The sequence below is a fragment of the Cnephaeus nilssonii genome, assembly GCF_951640355.1.
Source record: "Cnephaeus nilssonii genome assembly, chromosome: 6".
Taxonomy (NCBI): domain Eukaryota; kingdom Metazoa; phylum Chordata; class Mammalia; order Chiroptera; family Vespertilionidae; genus Cnephaeus; species Cnephaeus nilssonii.
Genome location: NC_137077.1, coordinates 37,870,034 through 37,892,710, shown reverse-complemented (window position 1 = coordinate 37,892,710; position 22,677 = coordinate 37,870,034). Strand labels below are relative to the sequence as shown.

The 22,677-nt window shown below is 41.3% G+C and overlaps 1 protein-coding gene and 1 pseudogene across 2 annotated transcripts in view; one reads left to right on the top strand and one right to left on the bottom strand.

Moving 5' to 3' along the window:
* FGD4 (FYVE, RhoGEF and PH domain containing 4) overlaps positions 1 to 22,677 on the bottom strand; it is a 228,075-nt gene that overhangs the window by 118,688 nt on the left and 86,710 nt on the right. The gene's annotated exons all lie outside the window — the stretch shown is intronic.
* LOC307101970 (leucine-rich repeat-containing protein 34-like) overlaps positions 1 to 22,677 on the top strand; it is a 31,524-nt pseudogene that overhangs the window by 132 nt on the left and 8,715 nt on the right. The window lies entirely within an intron of this gene.

Below are 22,677 nucleotides of genomic sequence, written 5' to 3'. Positions count from 1 at the left end.
GCCAGGCTATAGCAGCGCAGAGGTCCACTGATCCCCACAGGCCAGGCCGAGGGCCCCACCGTTACATGAATCCATGCACTGGGTCTCTAGTTTATATAGAAATCTCCTAATACCCACTCTGAAGTTTGAAATGAGAGATTTCTATTCTAGTAAAATGAACTTTATTCTATGTTAAATGTAACAATTTGCTCTAAAAGATCACTTTATAGTTTACACATTTTGTAGTCTATGGTATGCCTCAATGGAAGCATACATGTTTAGAATAGATAGCCCTTGTCAGCTTCACTATCATTACTATGGACATGCATAGTGTCTAAGAGACCATGCATACTCAGTGAAAAGAGAAAATGCTGATGATACTTACCACAACTTTAAAAAGGGAAATTAGTTTCACATCCTAGAACTTTTCAAAGGAGTTTTTTCCCCCTTACTATTGCTTTTTCACCCTGATTTCCAAGAAGAGTTTAAGTGTTTTTTAAATTAAATATGTTGGGGTGATATTGGTTAATAGTCATATAGGTTTCAAGTATAGATTTCTATGACACAAGCTCTGTATATTGCACTGTGTGCCAACCACCGAAAGTCATATAATCTTCCATCACAATTTATTAGCTCCTTTTCACCACTCAACAAGAATGTAAGTATTGATTTTGACAATTTAGTTATTACATCATATACTAATTTTGAATTAGCAACCTATTATTTATGAAAATCACATTACTGGTTATAGGCTGAGGTTGAGTTACTCAATAGGTTACCTCTATTATAGAAAATTAATTTGACTGCCCTTCTAAATGTGTACAGTAGTCTCCCCTTATCCATGGTTTTCATTTCCATGGTTTCAGTTACCCACGATCAACCATGGTCCAAAAATATTAAAGGAAAAATCCTAGAAGTAGGCAATTCTGAAGTTTTAAATTCTGTGCTCTTCTGAGTAGTGTGATGAAATCTCACCCCATCCTTCTTCCTCCCACCCATCTAAAAGACTGTTGTTGTCCTTATCTCTGCAGTTCCTACTGTGGAGACAGCTGGGTAAGACTCATGATTTTCCTTATTCTTTCCATTTGATGCTTTATCTAGCACCTCCTATTTGCTGGGCTTTGTGCAAGGGCTTGGGAGCATAAAGGTGATCAACAAAATCCATGACCTCCAACAGCTCCCAATTAGTCAGGGAGAGCTGGACAAGAACAGATCCAGAATCATCAGAAATTGGAGGAGGAAGTGTTTATTTTTGGTGGAGGCTTGAACACTTTCCCAAAGAGGAGACAGGGGAACTAGGTGAGGCAGTTACTATGGTATGGGTAAGTTCCATTATGTTAAATTTTTTCTTTAGTCCTAGTTCAGTTCAACAATTTAAAAGTAAGCATGAGACCCTAGTCCCTGGTCAAGGGGACATACCTCGGTTGCAGGCCCGATCCCTAGCCCAGTCAGGACACGTATGGGAGGCAACCAATCAATGTGTCTCTCTCCCATTGATGTTTCTCTCTCTTTCTGTCTCTCCCCATCCCTTCTACTCTATCTAAAAATCAAGGAAAAAAATATATCCTTGGGTGAGGCTTAACAACAACAACAAAAATGTAAGGATGGGGTCAGTGCTGAGCCAAAAGCTGGGGATCTCAGATAAGCTAATAGTCCCTAGCCTCAGGAACTCAATCTAGTTGGGGAGAGAGGTAAAATAGCAGCCAAATGCAAATACGTTGATGACAGATATAATCACAGAGTGCTCCAGGGGCTTAGAGAAGAGTAATGGGGCTGTGAAGAAAGCTTTACTGAAAGGCTAGTGGTTGAGGAGTCTTAAGGAACCAAATTATCACTGAAATTTTTTTTTGCCATTTAAAAAAAACCTCCAATGTCATATAGGCATTTCTTGCTTCAACATTCATAATGCTCCAGCATTTTATTACTGAAATATATATAACCAACAAACTAATTTCCCACTTGAATAGACTTTTAGACATTTTCTATAAATATTCGTTTTTCCAAGTTGCACTGTAAACTCAGAAGAACTCTGTTTTACTTTTGAAGTTCACTCCACAGCAAGGGCTCAGCCACTTGTTTATAGGCAACAATTAATTTTAAATGCTAGAAAGTACTAGAATTTGAAGTATCATATACAAAGAAAAAGTAGGAGTTGTTTCTAAATCTCTGATTCTTTTCCTTTTGCTGTCATATTTCTCTTTTTGTGTGTGTGTATAAAATGGAATCTCCTACATATGATCATACTAAGAATTAATATGGATTTATTTGACATTTCTTTTTGAAATTGTAAAAAATATAAATTTCATGCATAAAGCCAAACTAGTTAGACATGTGATAAAATACTTAATAGTATTCTCAAATCAAAAGTAGCCTGCTTTGCCCACAACTAAGGATGCATCGCCTAGCCAGCTACCCAAACTGAAAACTCCAGAGCAGTCCTTGACGCTTCCCACACCTCCACTGGACCCACACATCCATTTTATCACCAAGTCCTGACAATTCTCCTACAGACTTTTCAGTTCCTTATCTCTTCTACATCTTTGAGCCATTCATTGTTTAAATTCAGGAACTCATCATCTCTCCTGGATCATCTGCTCCCTATCAAATGCCAGGGCTCCTGCACCTTGCCACCCTAATCCTTCCTCTACGGTGCTGTCAGTCATCTTTCCAAAGGTACCATGTTGCTTGCCAGGGTAAAGGTCTATACGCATTCTCCCCTGCCCATAAAATATAATCCCACCACGGCATAGTTTAGACAATCTGATATAATTTGGTGCCAGTGATCGACTCCAACACCCAGTCCCAAATACACCAACTTTTTGTATTCCAAACAGGTATTGTTCTTTTTATAGTTTCAAGCCTTTGTGTGTGTGTTGTTCCCTTGATAGGAAATGTCTTTAACTTTTGAACCTGGCAGAAACCTCCTCACCCTTAAGACCGTGCCGCAGAGCTGTCTCTGGCCTGGGCATGCATCCTTCCTTCTCTCTATGTAATCACAACACTTTGCCTGACCTTGGTACAGTCTTACGAATCTCTATTGTACATGTTACTAAAGTGAGCTTCCTGAGAGCCAGACTGTATCTTTACTGCTCAGCACAGGGCTGGACACAAAGAAAACACTACATGTTTATTACATGAATAGCCAGGTTGCCCGGACCAGGAGATAAACCTACCCAACTTTACAAAAAGGAGATTCCATTTGGTCTGTTCTCCACCACAAATTTTATGCACTTCCTCCCTTCCCCCTTTCTGCCAACACAAAGGATAAAATAGCTTCTGTGAAAATATGTTATACTTTATGGTAATCTAGAAAAAACAGTTCTGGATGGTCAAGGATGCAGGAAAAGTAGGTAGCATTATTTGCTTCAAACCATCTGTCCTTCACTCCATTCCCCCTTTCATTTCCATCTGATCAAAACAACTCAATTTTCACTAATGTTAAAATGTATATGTTCCCTGGGAGAGAAAGAGCTGGGCCTTGGAACAGCCTTTTTCAAAACTAATTGTGCACTTTAGGTAGTCAAAGTATTGAATCAGCTTACTCTACCTGGTACAGAGCTGGCTCTTCAGAGAAGAGAAACTACCACTCCAACAATTTTCTACAAGAAGACAGTGACAAACTTTAATAGGGGCCGAGGGGTCCCAAATGTTGTAGAACCAACAGACACCTGAAGGCCGAAGCTAAGTGAGCTTAAAGTCATGAACACTCCACCCAGAGCCCCCAAAGTGCCCATGACATTGAGGTTAGGGTACACTCATCAGAATTAGTATAGAAGTTGTTTATCACAGAAAGAGATTCAATGTACACAATGACCAAACAAGCAGAAAGATAAATCAAGGAAGAGCTATATTAATGATCACTTTTACAGCAATAATTTTATACCTATCTGAATTTTTTAAAAGAAGGGAAATTAGCTTTATAGAAATGCTCAACTGTGGAGTGCTGGCACGGCCATGGCATACTCAGCCCCAGGGCGCCTTATGTGCCGCGCTAGCTCAGCCAGGTTCAGTGACCCTGAGTGGGGGAAATGAAGGATTAAAAAAGTCAGACAAGAGAAGGAAAGCTGGGACTCGGTGAGACGCTGCTTCTCTGGTGGGGACCCAACAGCGCCAGGCGCCCACAAGCCGTGCCTTTATTTTATAGCAGATGCCACAAGGCAAAGTAAGGGCGTGGTCAAAATGTTTACAACATTCTCGTGGGTTTCAATCCTACTCAATTACATGTACCGGATCAAGCTTTGTTTACTTGCAGCCTATATTACTTAGTCACGTGGGGCCACTGTTCGGACCATAGATTCAAGTTTACAACTACAGCTGTTGGCTATAATTGTGCTGGGAAGGCCCTGCCCTCCAAGTTGGGACTTGCACGTGGCCACGAGAGGACTGTGCCCTCTCATCAGTCCAAGGCTTGAACACTGTAGCCGCGCCCCACACTAAACTAAGGTTAAACACTGAGATCAGCTTACTCTTTAAGGAGCTATGCCTTTTTCTAATGAACAGAAAGAATATACCTTTAGTATTATTTTTACTTTGCTAAAAAGAGAACACATGCACATAGACACACACCCCAGTAAAGTAAAATGAAAGGCCCTTGATTGCTGAGTAACTGAGATTTGGGCAGCCATGGTTCCTGCCCTCCACACAGGAGCAGATGAGGCCAGTCTGAGGGAGCAGGAGTGGAACAATCCTGGGTCAGGCTCCTGTGAGGATGGTCTTCCTGTCCCAGAGACTTTAGGAGATACCTTTTTATTGTTTCTACTCACCTCTCTTTTCTCTCAGTTTTAGGGGAATTCTTCTGTTCCTTGCAACAAAATGTTCTCTAAGATCACACATATTATCAAATTGTTTTCCAAAAAGTCATATCAATTTATGTTGGCATCCGAAGTATTTAAGGATGCCAAATCCAAAATGTAAGCATTCAAGAAATTTTTGCCAATGTAATAAGAGAATATTTATTTTGTAAATTGATTGCCAATTATAGAACACTTTTTTGTCATGTATTAGTCATTTGTGTTTCTTCCTTTCTGAAGTATCACATTCATGTTCTTTGACAAGTGCTAAGTACCTAAGGGCTTCTTAAAGGCAGTAACACAATTCTTCCTCTTCATCTCTTTGGATTTTTTCATTTCTATACCCCCTTCTGCTACTGCAATATTTACATTTCATATATGTGTGAAACATATATATGTGTGTGTATATACATATCTATATACATATATGTGTATCTATAGCCTAGGTTAATGCAATAGCTTTCTAATTAAAGAAAACTGAACGTAAGAGTTAAGAATATAGAATTGAAGCCACAATGGATCAGGGTTTTTATTCCAGTTCATCATTTAATTATTAGTGAACTTGAAAATATTATGTATCTCATAGCAAGAGTTTTATTTGTTCAGTTAGGATAAATTCCACTTATTTCAAGTGTTTGTTAAAGATGATATGAGATGATAAATGTACTTTGCATTGTCTGGCACGTAGAAAACACTGCAAGTTTACATAGCAATTACAGTAGTTGTACTATAAGTACATTAAAACGTGCTCAAATTGAACCATAGACACTTTGCAGATATAGAAAACAGATGTACAAGAAAGCTCACAAAAGCAGGTGTGAAAGTTTAAGTTGTTCAGGCAGCTTGACCCCAATGCTCACGTGCCCTGTAGTAGGAATGAGGCAGAGATCATGAACCTGCTGTTCCCTTATATTTCATACAGCATGACCCCTAAATGAAAACACAGAGATTATTTCATCTCATGCCCAAGCAAAGCAGCAGCAATTCCTTCCAACCCTGGAAAGACACCCACTGGGTTGGACTTAATGAGAGAGTTGGCCGAAACCGGTTTGGCTCAGTGGATAGAGCGTCGGCCTGCGGACTCAAGGGTCCCAGGTTCGATTCCAGTCAAGGGCATGTACCTTGGTTGCGGGCACATCCCCAGTAGGGGGTGTGCAAGAGGCAGCTGATCGATGTTTCTCTTTCATCGATGTTTCTAACTCTCTATCCCTCTCTCTTCCTCTCTGTAAAAAACCAATATATATTAAAAAAAAAATGAGAGAGTTGATTCCCACAGCTATGCCTTTCTAAGCGATTGCTCAACAACTTTTGGACTCTATGCAGATTTTACTTTATGTGTGGCTTTAGAATCTAAATACCAAGAGTAAAATATGACTTAGCTGGATGGTGGTGGTGATGATAGAAGAAACATTCTTTCCTGCTATGGATGAAGAGGAAGAGGAAGATGATGAAGATGAAAAGAGGAATTCAGCCTGCCTTGGATAGTCCCTCCAATGTTTGCATTACTTAAACTGCCATTTGTTTTTTTAGACCACAAAATTGAAGATCTATTCTTTGAATGTTTAAAACTACTGAAAGATACCTCATTCTTTACAGGATACAGTAAAAACATCAATGCAAATCAAGATCTCCACTCTCAAATTCCGCCCTATCTTACCTCAAATTCTGCATTCAGATACTAGCACTTCCCAGGCCCATCATGCCGACTTGCTTTGGCTGCATGGGAGGAGAATTCTTGGCCGTCACTCCTGTACAATTACCTGCTTCTGTCCCCTGCACCTCTCCTCCACCGTGACACCAATCACAGGAATGCAACTGATTGGTCAACAGATTGTTACCTGAGCACTGGGAGCGCTGACCATGTCTAATCATGTTCTTTATCTAGAATCTAGCAAGGGCAGAGGGACATTTTTAAAAAAAGTTCTTTTGGAGGTAATGAATATGTTTATGACATAGACTGTGATGATGGCTTTGCAAGTGTATATGTATCTCCCAAACTCATCGAGTTGTATCCCTTAAATATGTACAGCTTTTTGTATATCAGTGCTATAATAATGTTATGGTCATAAGGAAACCCCTCTAATGTGTGAAATGATTATTGTGTGAAATGTTTGCTGTGTGGAGACCCCAATACCCTGTAACTTCCAAATTGGTGAACACCCCACTATCTTGATGTGAACGCCCTGAGCCCTTAAAGTGTAAACACCCTGCTCCTAGCATAAGGCACACCGTCTGGCCCACACTGTTAAGACACAAGTTGTTGACTACTGGCTCTATAAGCACTGGACCTACTTCAGTCGACGTTTCCTGCCTGATAAGAGGAGGACACCACGTCGCTCCTCGCTCCGTGAGACGAGCCCCTGACTGACTGCTCTGCTGTGCGAGGCTGAACCAACTGCGGCCGCCTGTCTGTCTCCGCCTTCGTCGTCCGTCCTTCAGTGTGCATCACCGGGTGGCCTTTGCCGGAGCCTAGGACCCACTAGGAATAGGTGAATAAACCTCGTGTGATTGCATACTAATTCTGTCTTGTGTGTTCATGTGTTCCGGTTCGGCTCAGCTGTCTAGACATTGAAGTACCAGGGGATAGGCCGTTATTGCTGACCCCTGGTCACCTGTGTATGTCCCACTAAATCTAGGCAGATAATTAATTAATTGGGGGCATAATTGGGACAATCAGTCATACCTTAGGGACAATCAGTCATACCTTAGTGCTTTTTTAAAGAAAAAAGTTTGTTGAATAAGTGAATGCAGGGGTGAATGAATGAACGTAAGGGATGAGAGAGTGAATGGGAGAGATCAAAGAAAAAGTTATCCTGTACAGAAGGTGAATAGTTCTCTGGGCTTTCACTGCCAACGGTAGCAAATACTTTAACATTCATGGGATTATTATTGATGCCCCTTCTAGAACATCACAGCTACCACCATCATCTCTCGCACTAAGTGGGTTTCTGGATATTACCTCCTTTAATACCGACAATAACCCTGTAAGTTCTAACAATTAAGGAAACAGGTTTAGAGAAGTTAAATAACTTGCCTACACTCCTCCAGGTGGCCAGTATGTGGAGGGGGCTAAGTCTAGGTCTGTTTGTGCTCTTCACCACTGTGCCAGCCCATTAAGCTCTGATTTTGAAAAAAGAACATATATTCAGGATCAAGTCCTGTAAGAAGAGACAACACGTGCTGTGGTGTTGCAGCACTAATTGAACACAGAATGAACCAGATGACAGGCTTTCCTCAATTTCCACTTGAATAAAGTGGAGATAACCACACACCCCCTACTCCTGGATTCTAATTATTTGCGTCTCAGCTTATCTGAGTCCTCCCCAGAGAAGCATTTTCTGATGACCCACTCTAAAGTTTGCTGCCCAAAAATCCCTCTGTAACACACATCGTGTTTTGTCTTCATATACTTACCACTATTTGAAATTACATTGTTCTCTTATTTGTGTATTATGTCTCCCTTCTTTACCATGTAAGTTTCACTAAAGACCTTGTCCATTGTGTTCTGTGTCCTATCCTCTGACACTGGCAAAGAATAAAACGTTAAATAAATATTTGATGAATGAATGCAAGGTCAACACTGGTAATAGTAACATAGCCAAAGAAAGAATGTCTCCAGAGGTGGGATGGTGGCCCAGGGTGCTCCCAAATTAGAGCAGGTGGGTGGGGTGAGGGGAGCAGAGGGAAGGGAGGCGGGGTAAGCAAGCACAGGTTGTCTATCCATCAATCACTGTCCACAGAAGAGGGCACATTAACCCACAATAGGAATGTAAAGGTGACAAGCGTGCTCTAGAGTGGAACTGTATTTGTCCTTCCTTTGTGCTCCACCTTACCTGCTCTGGGCTCCATAATCACCAAGCAACACTGTGATCATCATTTTACTTCTACGGATATGGATGTAAGGGAGAGAACTTGAAAACTAAAAAGCACAAACATCTAGTTGGTTTGGCAATTAAAAGGTGTTCTTTTTTTTTTTTTTTTAAGTATAGGCATCTATAATGAGAGAGAGATCTGTTTCTTATGACCTTGGTTATTGAGAGAATCATCTTTCAAAGCTGCTCTCCCTCTGGGCATACTGAAAATCACATCTGTGACACCTTAGGGGTTCACTCCTCCTAAGGGTAGAAATGTAGGAAGACAGTGGATCTTGCCCCCTATCTTTGCATTTAACCCACAATACTCAACATTAGCTGTTTATGCAATGCAAGATTGGTGACCCTGGGTAAGTTGCTTAATCTTTATGGGCCTCGGATTCTTCTCTGTAAAACGAGAGAACTAAAAATGAGATGATCCTGACAGATCTTTAAATTATAAATCTAGCAATATATAACAGAAATCTAAAAAAATCCAATACAGTCCATCTGTTTGCCTTCTGGGAATTTATCTTGTCACATGATTTCATTAATCTGAATTCAGCACAGGAAAATTGGTGGGGAAAAAAGTAAAAAGGATTTAAGCAGACAAGAAGGAAGAAGGGAAGGAAACAATTGTTTACAGGGGAGTCAGTAACTCAACACATTTGTTACCAAATAATTAGCCCCATAGAGTGGGGGCTATTCACAAAATATGGAACTTTTCTCAGAATAAGGTATTGCCAGATACCCTCATTCAACTCCATCAAGCCATTCCTGGGCTTAAAGTGGTGGCAACTGAGTGGGAAAGGAATACTAGTAAGTGCATTATACCAAACTGTTCCAAGGATCTGCAGCTGCCTACATAGACCAATTTACTGCCAATTTATAGAAAGTTTGCCTTTTTGATTTACAGAAAGCACAGGAGCAGTTATAAAAACAGAAGAGGAAGCATCTCAGAAGAAAACTGCTGCTGAAAATCAAATATATGGCACATTCATATAGAGAGAAATCCTGTAAAATGCAGCAACCCCCTGCGAGCCATAGCTTTTTTGGATGAGTTTACACTGTTCACATGTACACTTTATATACAGGCTTCACATCATATATGTATATATAGAGAGAGAACTTTTTAATTTACTGATTTGAGGGAGAAACATCAATTTGTTGTTCCACTTATTTATGCATTCATTGGTTGTTTCGAACCTGTAACCTTGGTGCATTGGAACAACACTAACCAACTGAGCTACCTGGCAGGACCCTGTAGTTCTATATTTAATGCATCCATACAGAATTACACTAATGCACAAAATTAACTCATTCTAAATATTTCTTGAAACCATGGCAATACAGAATTGTGGGAGAGGGCAGTTTTCAGTATCTCTCTTTTTTTTTTAAATAAAAAATTTATTTCAGAGAGGAAGAGATAGAAACATCAATGATAAGAGGGAACCATCGATCGGCTGCCTCCTGCACGTTGGAATAAGCCTGCAACCCAGGCACGTGCCCCTAACCCGAATTGAACCTGGGACCCTTGGGTCCGCAGGCTGACACTCTATCCACTGAGTCAAACCAGCCAGGGCAGTATATCTCTTTTTAAATGTCATGTAGAAAGAATGAAAACAGCTTCAACACCAGAGACATGTGATCATAGCATCTGCAGATTCCCCTTCCATTCAAATCCCTGAAAAGTCCATCTGTGAGACTTCAAGGTGACATTGACTGCTCTGCTCCTCGTAAGGGTAACAATGCAGGAAGTCAGTTGACCTGACCTCGTATCTTTGCATTCAACATGCAATACCCAACATTATCTGTTTCTGCAATGCAAGTTTTGTGACCCTGGACAAGTTGATTAATCATTATGGGCCTCGGATTCTTGTCTGTAAAATGAGTTAAAAATGAGATGATCCTGACAGCGCAGACAGCTCATGGGCCAAAATGGACCACGGTGACCAAAGATGGTTAACTTAGAAAAAAAAAGGATTATAATAAGTCTGTACCCCAAAAGCAAACAGAGCGACTCAATTTAGAGGCTAGACAGAAGATGGCAATAAAACATAGGAGAAAAATGTAAGCTCTAACAGCTGTGCATTAACTCTGTAGTCTACTTGTCCAATTCTAAGTCAAGCCAGGCAGCATTCCAGCATCATGTGTCAGGGAAGAAGCAGAAAAACCTGACTATTTGCGCTGACCTAGTGGTGGATTGATTTGCTATCCGCTCAGACTGTTATGAATCTGAGTCACTCCAAGCACTTTATTCAGAGTTTCTGAGTTGTCATCTATATAACACTTGTAAAATAAACAACTCTGAATAAGGGTAGCTTTACATATTTGTAAACACACCTGTAAACTTGTCATTTAGTGACAGCTTAAAGTGGGACTGAAGGACTGAAAAGCATCAAGCCATCACGGAGTTGAAAAGCGGGAAGAAGTCTTGGAACTCACTGAAATCGAGCACCTTTCCCCACCCTCACAGACAAGGACAGCGAGAACCAGAAAGTCCCTCTTCAGAGCAGCCCCGAGAACTCAGTATATTTTATTTTATTTTTTAATTTTTTTTAATATATTTTTTTTATTGATTTCAGAGAGGAAGGGAGAGGGAGAGAGAGATAGAAACATCAATGATGAGAGAGAATCATTGACCAGCTGCCCCCTGCACATCCCCTACTGGGGATTGAGCCTACAACCCAGGCATGTGCCCTTGGCTGGAATCGAACCCAGGACCCTTCAGTCCGCAGGCTGATGCTCTATCCACTGAGCCAAACCAGGTAGGGCAGAACTCAGTATATTTTAAACGCGTTACCACAAGACTGTGGACACAGGGTGGTGGGTCTTACCGCTGACAATGTTTGTGAATAGAAGCGAAATCTCACCACGGGCAATAAAAAAACAAAACAAACACCAGGTCAAAAGCCACATCCCTCCCAGGGAACTACAGGTCGCACAGCCGAGCACCCCTCACCCTCAGCAACACTGGCTGGGATCGCAGGCGCTCCAAGGACTGTCCCTGCTGCTTACTCCTCTTCATAACTTCAGGAAGTATAACCCTAAGTTTCCTCCCCGTGGCTATGGAACAAAGCTTCTTCTCCAACATACCTTGAATGCCTTAGGGCTTTATTTATTTAACTGCTCCGAAAGCTCAGTTGAGGAACGTAAGAAATATGCTTAAAAGTGCCTGCCGATATCCATAAAACACTGGGATAAAATGACAAACACCCACTTAAAAATACACACTTAAAACTTCACTTCAGTAACAACAAAAATAGTAAGAAAACTCACAAACACGAGAGAACTTGAAAAGTGCCAGATTTACCCAGCCCAACTCAACTGCAACCCAGGCACCCGAACGCTCACACACTTCACACCCATTCAATCACAGGCTTTTTCAGGTTTGCTTTGACATTATCTTATTTCCTTCCGAAACGTATACTGCTTATGAATGACTGACATTTGTGGCTGCAAATTTCATCTCAACAATACAAGATTAGCTTAAAAATTTTTACAGATGCTAAGAAAAATTCCAGCCAGACCTACATCTATTATTACTGGAAAATATGCCTTTTTTTAGAGCTAGCAGCTACCTAATCAAATTTTGCATATTTAAAAAACTTAAAATAGTAGTAACAATAATCATGTATAGAGGTCAATAAACACAAAAGGTAAGAATTTTAAAGTCAGCTACAATTCATACCAAGAACCCACAACTGACAATCCTGAAAAGCTGTTCTTGAAGTAAGAACAGGAGTCCTTGACCAATACAAGGTTATCTAATTTTATACTATCATTAAAAAAAAAGAAAATTAAACAAGTAGGGTCTATTAGCAATGACCTTGCCTAGCCCTCTGAGCAGCCACTGACGCGAGTGTCCTCGCGTGTCCAAGATGACAGCTGAACAGCACTATTAGAATGACTACAGCTGCATAAGCAAAGCCTGTCCTTGCAACCCTTCCTATAGCAAATAAAAATGGCAGACCCAGCCGGGCTCACAGCGCCCTGGCGCTGTGGTTTAAATGACAGGAAAACTTACACAAAAGAAGTATCCAGAGTATAGACAGCACTCTTTTTGTTTTTCACTTTTATATGTTAGGGCACAGTTTTAGGGAAGGGGACACAATGCTGCCTTGCAAAGGACATAGAAGTCCCTTGTTTGAGCCACCAACCTCTTAGCCACCCAGAAAAATGTCAGTCATCCATCTGTTAGCACCAAAATCTCCTTCTACTGCTCACAATATGCATCACACATTTTAAGGGGCTGTTGAAACAGAAAAAAAACAAAACACAAAGGAAGCCCTTGAAACAGAAGCAGATCTTCCTAGCTTTGCCCCTTCCTTTATTAGTGTGCCGGCAAGCCCGCCCGCGGTGAAAAGCACTGTCACATTGTTTCCACATGCTCGGGGCCCTTGAAACTTGTGCAAAAGCATTGCAAAATGAAACTGCAGAAGCATCACATTTCAAAACATGACCTAGTGATGGTAGGTCAGTCTGAGGGGCCAGAATAGTCATTAATTAAACCATAACCTACAAATGTCCCTGACCTGAGACATTTTCTTATCTGAAGAATAGACGCCGAACACGTGGCCATGGGAGTATTTCAAAGAGAATATCGGCGTAATTCATTCTGAGAAACTATTAAAAAATGACAGTCTTTTTGCCACTTTCAGAGGACATCAAACAATTTCACAGGCACACAAAAAAAATATTGTAAAAGATGAAAGAATAATTCTTTCATTTTTCCAACATACACATGTCGTTGTACAGGAGCTGCTTAAAATCGATACAACAGAAGTGTGTAATGCTGGAGATTTCTTCCAGAAGAGCTCATAGCTCCCTTTGCTTGGGCCACATGGACATAATGCCCGACACCAAATGTAGTACAAACTGAATACACAGCACCATGGTTACTTACCTTATAAAAGCCGAATTTATTCCTCTTGGTTAGAAGTCACAAATGGTGGAAGCAGAACACACTTCATTTGTTTTTCCAGCGAGCCAAATCTAGCCTCCCATTAACCCAATCCATTGCAGATAATTTCACAGGGCACGCACGCCCCTGCTTCCCCCAGTTCCCAGCCCAGCAAGGATAATCACATTCAGGGGGAAAGTGAACAGATGGTGGATTCCATGGTAACCAGCCCTCCTAAGGCGATTGGTAGAAGTGTGTGACTACTGCTTATTGGGTAACAATCGCTGTCTTTGTGCTCCAGCCTTGCAAATCCTGAAGGAACATATAGCCCCACTCACATGCGCAGGGCTTGCCTAGCAGGTGTTAGGCTATTTCAACAAGGCAATGCCGGCCCATTAAAAGCTTTCCAGTGAATCGATCATTGGTGCTACAAAGTCCTAGCACTTCAGAGAGTGTCCGCTGCTCCTCCAAGGAGAAAGGCCACAAGAAGCTTAACTGGACACACAGAAAACAGAACTTGAAAGTTAACTTGAGAATTTATGGTAAAGCATTCTAGCAATCCAAGGTGCATCAGCTCGTCATTTTCTGATTTGCAATCCACAGCAAAATGAAACAGGTTTTGGTAGAAAAGATTTTTCAAACAAAAATAATTTTCAAAATTGCAAAACTATAGTATATTAGTTGGAAAACACAAGTTTTCAGAAGCAATTGTTTTATAAATCATGTAATAATTATTTTTAAATACTTGTAATATAAATTCATGTTTACTCTGTTGATGGGGTGGGGCCAGGCTATTCAATTTTAAAAATTTTCATTAGAGCCCTACCCCAAATCTCTGGTTATTATGTACATTCTACTGGGTTTTAATTTTTTTTTTTTTTCTGTATCCATGAAAGTGAAATGCTAATTCAGCAGGAGAAGAGTAACCATGATGATCAACCAATCAGAACATGTCCTTAGAGGAGCAAAATGGCTGGAAACCAAATATACCAAAGTCAATCATTAGGGATACTGCACAAACCTAAAACAGATAAAAATCCATCAAGCCCTGGCCCATGTGGCTCAGCTGGTTGGGTGTGGTCCACGCACTGAAAGGTTGCCAGTTCGATTCCAGGTCAGGGCACTTGCCTGGGCTGCTGGCTCAGTCCTTGGTAGGGGCGGGGGTGGGGAGGGGCCTTGCAGGAGGCAGCCAATCAATATTTCCTCTCACATTGATGTTTCTCTCTCTCCTCTCCCTTCCTCTGTCTCTCAAAATCATTTTTTTTTAATCCATCAAAAATAAAGTTTTAAAAGGGCAAGGGGAGGAATAATTGGGACAAGCCTAAAGCAAGACCAAAACAAAAATGGTAAGCTGTGATTAGACTTTTAGGTATGAATTGCCTCCTTACTTTGCAGTTACCCCTTATCTTAAATTTAGGATTTCTTTTTTTGGCATGCCCAGAAATGAGACTCAAATATTGAAAGGAAAAAGACAAAATTATTATTCACAGGTGATATGAGTCTATTCCTAGGGGGAAAAAAATCAAAGAAATCAAGTAGGATATTAATTATAGTACTAGAAGTTTAATAAATAGTCAAATATATCAATGTATAGTAATTCCTTTATAAAAGCAAAACCTATCAAAATACCAATGAAAAGGAGTTTACTGACAATGCCAACAAAAAGTATATGACACTTGGGAAAAATATGATCAACACGTGTGTGTGATGTATGTGGAGAAAAAGAATGCATGTTTATTGGGAAAAATAAACGGAAAACTAAATGGAGAGACATAATGTGATACTAGATACAAAGATCCATTTTAATGATGCCAAGTCTTCCCAAAAGACTTCTAATTTTCTAGTAAATATATTATATACATATATGGTGGGGCAAAAGTAGGATTCCAGTTGTGAATACTCAAAAACAGTTTATTATTATACTAGAGGTCCGGTGCACGAAATTCGTGCACGGGGGGGGGGGGTCCCTCAGCCCAGCCTGCACCCTCTCCAATCTGGGACCCCTCGAGGGATGTTCAACTGCCCGTTTACAGGAAACGGGCCATGGGGATGTGGCCGGCCTGGGTGAGAGGCAAAGGGCTGTTTTCAGGCTGGCCACACCCCCTTCAGGGTGGGGGTCCCCACTGGGGTGCCTGGCCAGCCTGGGTGAGGGGCTGATGCCTGTTTGCAGGCTGGCCACACACCCCGGTGACCTAAGCTCCCAGCCCCTCCATTTTTTTTTTTTTCAGCGCCTCCTTGAGTGGAGGCCAGGGCTGGCTGGAAGCAGGTATCTGGGATTTATTTATCTTCTATAATTGAAACTTTGTAGCCTTGAGCAGAGGCCAGGGCCAGCCAGGACAGGTGGGAAGCTTGGCTTCCTCCATCGCCAGAGGCAACCCAAGCCTCCTGCTCACTCTAGCTCCATGGCCGCCACCATCTTTGTTGGGTTAATTTGCATACTCGCTCCTGATTGGCTGGTGGGTGTAGCGGAGTGATGGTCAATTTGCATGTTTCTCTTTTATTAGTGTAGATTATCATTTATTTATTATTGCATTATTTTCCATACAAACAATAGTAAACCTACTTTTGCCTCTGTGTGTGTGTGTGTATGTGTGTGTGTGTGTGTGTACTCTTCTAATAAAACTTCCAATATACAGTACTTTAGACAATTTTACAAAGTGATTGAAGTTTATTTGGATTTTTTAAAGATGAAGATCCCAAAGAAAATTCTATGAAGTGAGTAATGGCTAAAATAATTAACCAAATTTTAAAAACATGTTATAAATGCCACAAACATACAGATACATCCCAAACTTATAATTTGTGGACAAACCAGACTCCTACATCTAACTACCTATTGAACATCTCTACCTAGCTGTTTAATAACTATCTCAAACATACCATATTTCAAAACTCAGCTCCTGGTTTTCTCCCCAAACCTGCTCCTCCTACATCCTTTACTATTTTAGGAATGGCAACTCTACCCTTCCAATCACTCAGGCTAAACACCTAGGAACCCATCCTTGACTCCTCTCTTTCTCAGACACCTCACATCCAACCTGACAGCTCAGGTTGTGGGTTATTCCAATCCGGCCACTTCTTACCACCTCCATCACTCCCAGTTTGGTTAGGCCACACCACGTCTCACCTGGATTCTTTAATAACTTCCCAATTAAACTCTGATTCCACCTCGCCCCCTACAGTCTGTCAAACCTAAGCAGATAACGTCATTTCTCTTTCCAAAACCAACTGTCCCACTGCACTAGGAATAAAAGCTCCGTTCTGTATGATGGCTTAAAAAGCCCTTAATAACTTGCTCCCTACCCCATTATCTCACTAACCCATCTCCTATGACCCTCACCTGCCTTCCCCAAGCTCTCCAGGAAGAGTGTGACATTTTGTCCTCCAATCTGCCCTTTCGCAGTAACTTGGACAGTGATGTCATTTACCACAGGACAAGAGTGACCTGTACACATCTCCCTCCCTAGACTGTGAGTCCCTCAAGGCCAGGACTGTGCCACTCTGAGTTCTGTGCTCCCAATATCAAGCAAAGATCCTGGCACATAGTGAGCGCTTATTGAATCTGCTGACTGAGTAACAGTTTGCTGCAGATTTTTTTTTTTCAAGTACAAATTTAGGGGCAACCTAAGAATCTAATAACAGATAAATAGTTAAGCAAATAAGAATGCATACAACTTGATGGAGTATCATGGTCATTAAAAATATGGTCATAAAGGCTATATGACAAAAGGGAAATATTGATGTCATATTAATAACAATTTACTGAGTCCCTAGTATGTGCTAGGCACTATAATAAGCACTTTACAAGTGTTTTATTGAAATTTCACACCAACTATGAAGCAGGTATTAGTATCCTCATTTTTTGTTCTGGAAATTGAGATTCAGAGATTAAGCTCTGCCCTGCAACTCATATCTGAGAATAGAACCTCATTGGAGGCCAAAACTTAGGTCTAAGTCATTATGCTATACCACCTCCTAAAAACTGGGGGAAAAAAGAACACACAACTAAATAACTTACTATGAACAACTACCTAATAAGGAAAAGATTCTTAGAAACAAAAGCCTAGATTTACCTACCTCAAAAATTTTAAGAGCAATTGTGAGAAAGAAATATTGGTGACATTTTTCTTTCCTGTTTTCCAAAATTTTTAATGTCATAAATAATAATTTCCTAACAATATTATTTATTCCTCCTACACATTTTTCAATGTTCACTTCACTGTGTTCTTGGTCGAATCTGCTAACTAGCAAGACACAATAAAAATACTAAAAAGAAGTTGGCTTGCAGTTTCTAGAAAACTGGTTCTTTGGGAATTACTCAGAAAGGCAAACAATGGCAGGTCTAAGAAAGGCAAGTAAGTGTCCTCTTCAGCTCCAGGTTCACCTCTGAGTGCTCTGGCATTGACTCCACAATAGTACTTCACACCATACTGCCCAGGACCTCACAACTGGGCCTCCAAATGTAAGCTGTAGGGCACATGACAAAGAGCCAATAGTCCCCAGAAAGGTTCTCAAGATAAAAAGGTATTGAGAAAGCAGGGAAGCCCGATAATTTATCTTCTTCAAATATTGGGCAGGCAGCGGCTTTGCCTGGAATCTGCTGGAGCAGCCATTGTGCCAGCTAAGCAGTGATCAAATGACCTTGGGAGTGTTGTTCTCCTCCCCTCACTATGGAATATGCCCAGTCTCATTCACCCTTACTCAGCCTCTCTTTTCTTTGGTAAAAAGCTTACACAGAAGATACACTAAGTCAGAGGTTCTCAGACTTATTTGAAATTATGGAGGCCTCAGCATCTCAGCAACTTTTTCATGGCTCCCCAAGTCAAGAGAAATACCTAAGTGCTCCATTTATTAAGTATTTCATATGAAACATTTAATAACTATTTTTGTCCTAGCAACTTGGCATCATTTTAAAATATAATAAAAAAAAATAAGTGCAAGAAAATTTAATTTTTTTATTCCATTCTTTAATCACTGATACTACTTATTAATAAGTGTGAGTGACTATTGGGCCCTACACCGCCTCTCACACCATAGGGCAGCAATTTTCAACCGATATGCTGCAACAATTTTTAAAACATGCAATACCTCTTTTCCCTTAGGTTGTCAAATAAAAAAAATGACAACAGCCAACAAACAATAGCCATTTGGGTGTGAATGAATCAAAATTATACCAAAAAAATTTTTTTATCAGATTGGCAAAAATATATATTTTTTTCTTGTGCCACAGAATGATAGTAATTAGTTTATGTGTGCCATGAGATGAAAAGGGTTGAAAATCGCTGCCATGGGATCATATTAAACATCGTCATGCTCATTTCTTGCTCCACATTGATTTTCCCCAGGTACTTGCTTGTTATCACTGTAAACTGCTAAAACCTCAGCTCTGCAAAACGAAGGTGTCATTGAAAGAAATACAGTCTAATATTAAAACTGTGAACCACCATTTCCATAGTATTTGATAGATGTCTGTTTCCCTTGAACTTTTTAAATACCCTGCAGCTGGGCACCCTGTGAGTAGACCAGCAGGATCCCAGACCACCTAGGCACATGCTTTGGGAATGATTGTTTTTAAGCCCTTAGCTTTTGTGAAGCCCAATAATACAAAGACTAACTAGAAATTCAGAAACCTAAAATAGTTCCTGTAAGGACAGAAAAATGGGGCTTTCTTTTTCCTTGCTGTGACTTTCCATAATTTATAAGAAGCACCCAGTAATTAAACTCCAAGATTATTCGCTTCTCTGATTCAAACAGCCCCTCTATTCAAGCTGCAAGACAAGATAAAACTACTCTCAAGGCTACATTCTTGCATCTTCCTCCTCCCTGCTGTTTTAACTACTCATGGATAATTCACACCAAAGAGTCTCTAGTTAGTAGAAATCCCCCCCCCCCAACACCCCTTCTCTTCAGCCTCTTTTGAACTCTTCAGAACTTTTGCTCTAAGCATGTTTTACAGGCTTAGGAAAAATACTGATAAGACACCTCCCTAGGATATCTGCCTGGACTGTCTCCTGAAAAGCAAACAAACCACACACACACACACACACACACACACACACACACACACACACACCCTGATGTCTGCTCTGTTTCAGCCCTAATCCTCGCCCCCCCCCCTTTTTTTTTCACTTAGCAACAGCCATTACCCTTTAAAAGAGGAAACCACCTTTTATTTCTTGCCCCTGTATTGATTAACAATGCACCAGCCTTTCCCTCTCTTGGAAAGTAAAAATAAACGTACCCTCTGCATCTCTTCTTTTAGTTGTGAATTCTTTCTCTGCATCTCTTCTTTTAGTTGTGAATTCTTTCACAGCCCACATCACCAGCTAAACCCTAACAGCCCCTGCTTAGCTACTCATATGACACACACAGGCCATTTACCCTCTCCAGTCCTGCACTTCAGTCACAAAATGAGGGAGCTAGGTTAGATCATCTCCAAAGATCTCTTCTGTTCTAAAATAATAAGCGTGAATGTTAGAGGAGGGAGGGTTCTCATTCTTATTGGTTTCAGAGGAAAAGGAGAAAGGGTGAAAGCAGCAAGGACAAGAACAAATATTTATTTTACAGAAGGAAATGGCAAACTAAAATTTTCTGGGTTCAACCCTTAGGTGTAGTATGACCAAGATTAGAGCGGGAGGTGTGACTGAAGTACCAGGTGAGACGGCAACTGTACCTCCCCAAAGATACCCGTGTAGGGTGCACTGAGTAACAGTGCCGCCAGCCCTGCTCTTTCCACGTTCTCTTTCACCTTTTGTGGAAACTCCTTCTCAGCATGTGGTTTCCATTATAAAGTGGCTGGACATTGTTTGGATTATATAGTCTGTGACACAGACAAATGACCTATCCTAATTGGAGATCAAATTTATCATGTAAGCCTAAAAAGAACCAGGGTTAACAACAGAGCTAACCAGTCACAGACTGTGGAACACAAAATACATCTGTAAAGAGGTGACAGTTCCCTAGATATTTTAAGTGTGTTACCATGAATTTTGTGTTTTTACTTAAAGTTGTATGTTAGTGTTGTTGTTTTTCTCATTTGACAGGGTTTTTTTTTTTTCTTTTGCAAATCAGTTTTAAAAAGCTAATTTACCAAAAGAGAGAGAGAGAGAAGAGAAAGAGAACTCGTGGACAACAGTGCGGTGATGGGGGGAGGTGTGTGTGTGTGTCTGTAAGGACATAGAGGGGATAAATGATGATGAAAAAAATTTTTAAAAAGGTGATTTAGAAAAAATGTATTTGCAAGGTACAGAGTACCTTATAAGCAAAAGAAAACATACTGATTTGTTTGTTATTTAATAGCATTTGTCACTGCTCAACATTATATCAAACTAGAGGCCCAGTGCACAAAATTCTTGCATTGAGGGTGGGGAGGCGGGGGCGGGGGGCGGGCGGGTGTGTGTGTGTGTGTCCCTCAGGCAAGCCTGCATCCTCTCCAATCTTGGACCCCTTGAGGTATATCCAACTGCCCGTTTAGGCCCGATCCCAGTGGACATCCCTCTCACTATCCAGGACTGCTGGCTCCCAACCGTTCGCCTGCCTGCCTGCCTGATTGTCCCTAACCGCTTCTGCCTGCCAGCCTGATCATCCCCTAAGCACTCCCCTGCCAGCCTGATCAACGCCTAACTGCTCCCCTGCCGGCCCGGTCACCCCTAACTGCCTTCCCTTGCTGGCCTGGTTGCCCCTAACTGCCCTCCCGTGCCGGCCTTGTCGCCCCCAACTGCCCTCCCCTGCAGCCCCCCCCAACTGCCCTCCCCTGCTGGCCTGATCGCCCACAATTCCCTCCCCTGCCAGCCATCTTGTGGCAGCCATCTTTTGTCCACATGGGGGCGGCCATCTTGTGTGTTGGAGTGATGGTCAATTTGCATATTATCTCTTTATTGTATAGGCTGTTTCTTTTCCCTCATTTTGTTTTCTACTCTAAACGGTAAATTCCATGAGGATAGGGACTTTGTTTTATTTACCAAGGACTCCCCAGGGTCCAGCACAAAGTAGGTGTTCATCCCATCTTTGTGGAAACAATAAAAAACGGCAGGGAATGAATAAAGACAAGGCTTAGTACCAAGGAAGTGACCATGGGGCCAGGTCAGGGACATATACAAGGGAGTGGGAGTGGGTGACAAGTTCTGAAATAAGTCAAGCAGCAAGTGTGCTCTCCCATCTTGAGGAACCTGAGGCAGGAAGCTATGTCCCAGGACTCATGAACTTTATTTATCATGATACCACAATTTCTCCAAGACAAGAGAGTGGTGCTCACAGGGAAGATGCTTGGCAGTCCCAGAGATAATGAGGCACCCTACAGAGGTCATGACAATCTAGATCAGTGATGGCGAACCTATGACATGCGTGTCAGCACTGACACGCGTAGCCATTTCTGATGACACGCGGCCGCTGAGGCGGCCGCATGCCGAGGATAAAACATTTGCTGCTCCTGAGGATGAAACATTTGCGAAATAATGTTTTTTCCTCAAAGTGACACACTACCCGAGTTATGCTCAGTTTTTTGGCGAAGTTTGACACACCAAGCTCAAAAGGTTGCCCATCACTGATCTAGATGCTTTCTGGGGGAAACTAGAAAAGAGCGGTACACCTTTATCAGTTAAGTGGGAAAAAAAATTGTTACCATTTCTTTGCACTTCTCTATTTCCTTGCTCTCCAGGGTGGCTGGACAATGATGGCCTGGCGATACCAATCCTAGATCTCCTCTTTCCCTATCACCCAGACTTTTACCCTCATTATATAAACCTGGTAGTCACTGAAATCCCAACACTCTTCCAATGAGCTCACATGGAGTTTTCCTCTTGAAAACAGAAGTGGAGTCAGCAGTCCTGGGGTCTACTCTAGCCGGTCAGTCTATAGGCACCTAACTGCATTCTCTTCATGTGTCTCCACCTTCACTGTCTGTCACTGCAGAGCAGAGCTGCCTGTGCCGAGGACAGCACCAGCTTTTCATCTGCTAAAAGCTGGAAGAAATGCAGACTTCCATGCTTGCTTAAAAAACAAAAAAACTTTATAAACTAATTATGCATGTTTACTGCAAAACAATTAAGAGAATAAGCAAAAAGATAATTCAGCTTACTCTGATCACCTAGAGATAACCCCTATTCACATCTTGGGGTACTTGTTCCAGATGCTTTTCTGCACAGTCATATGCTAT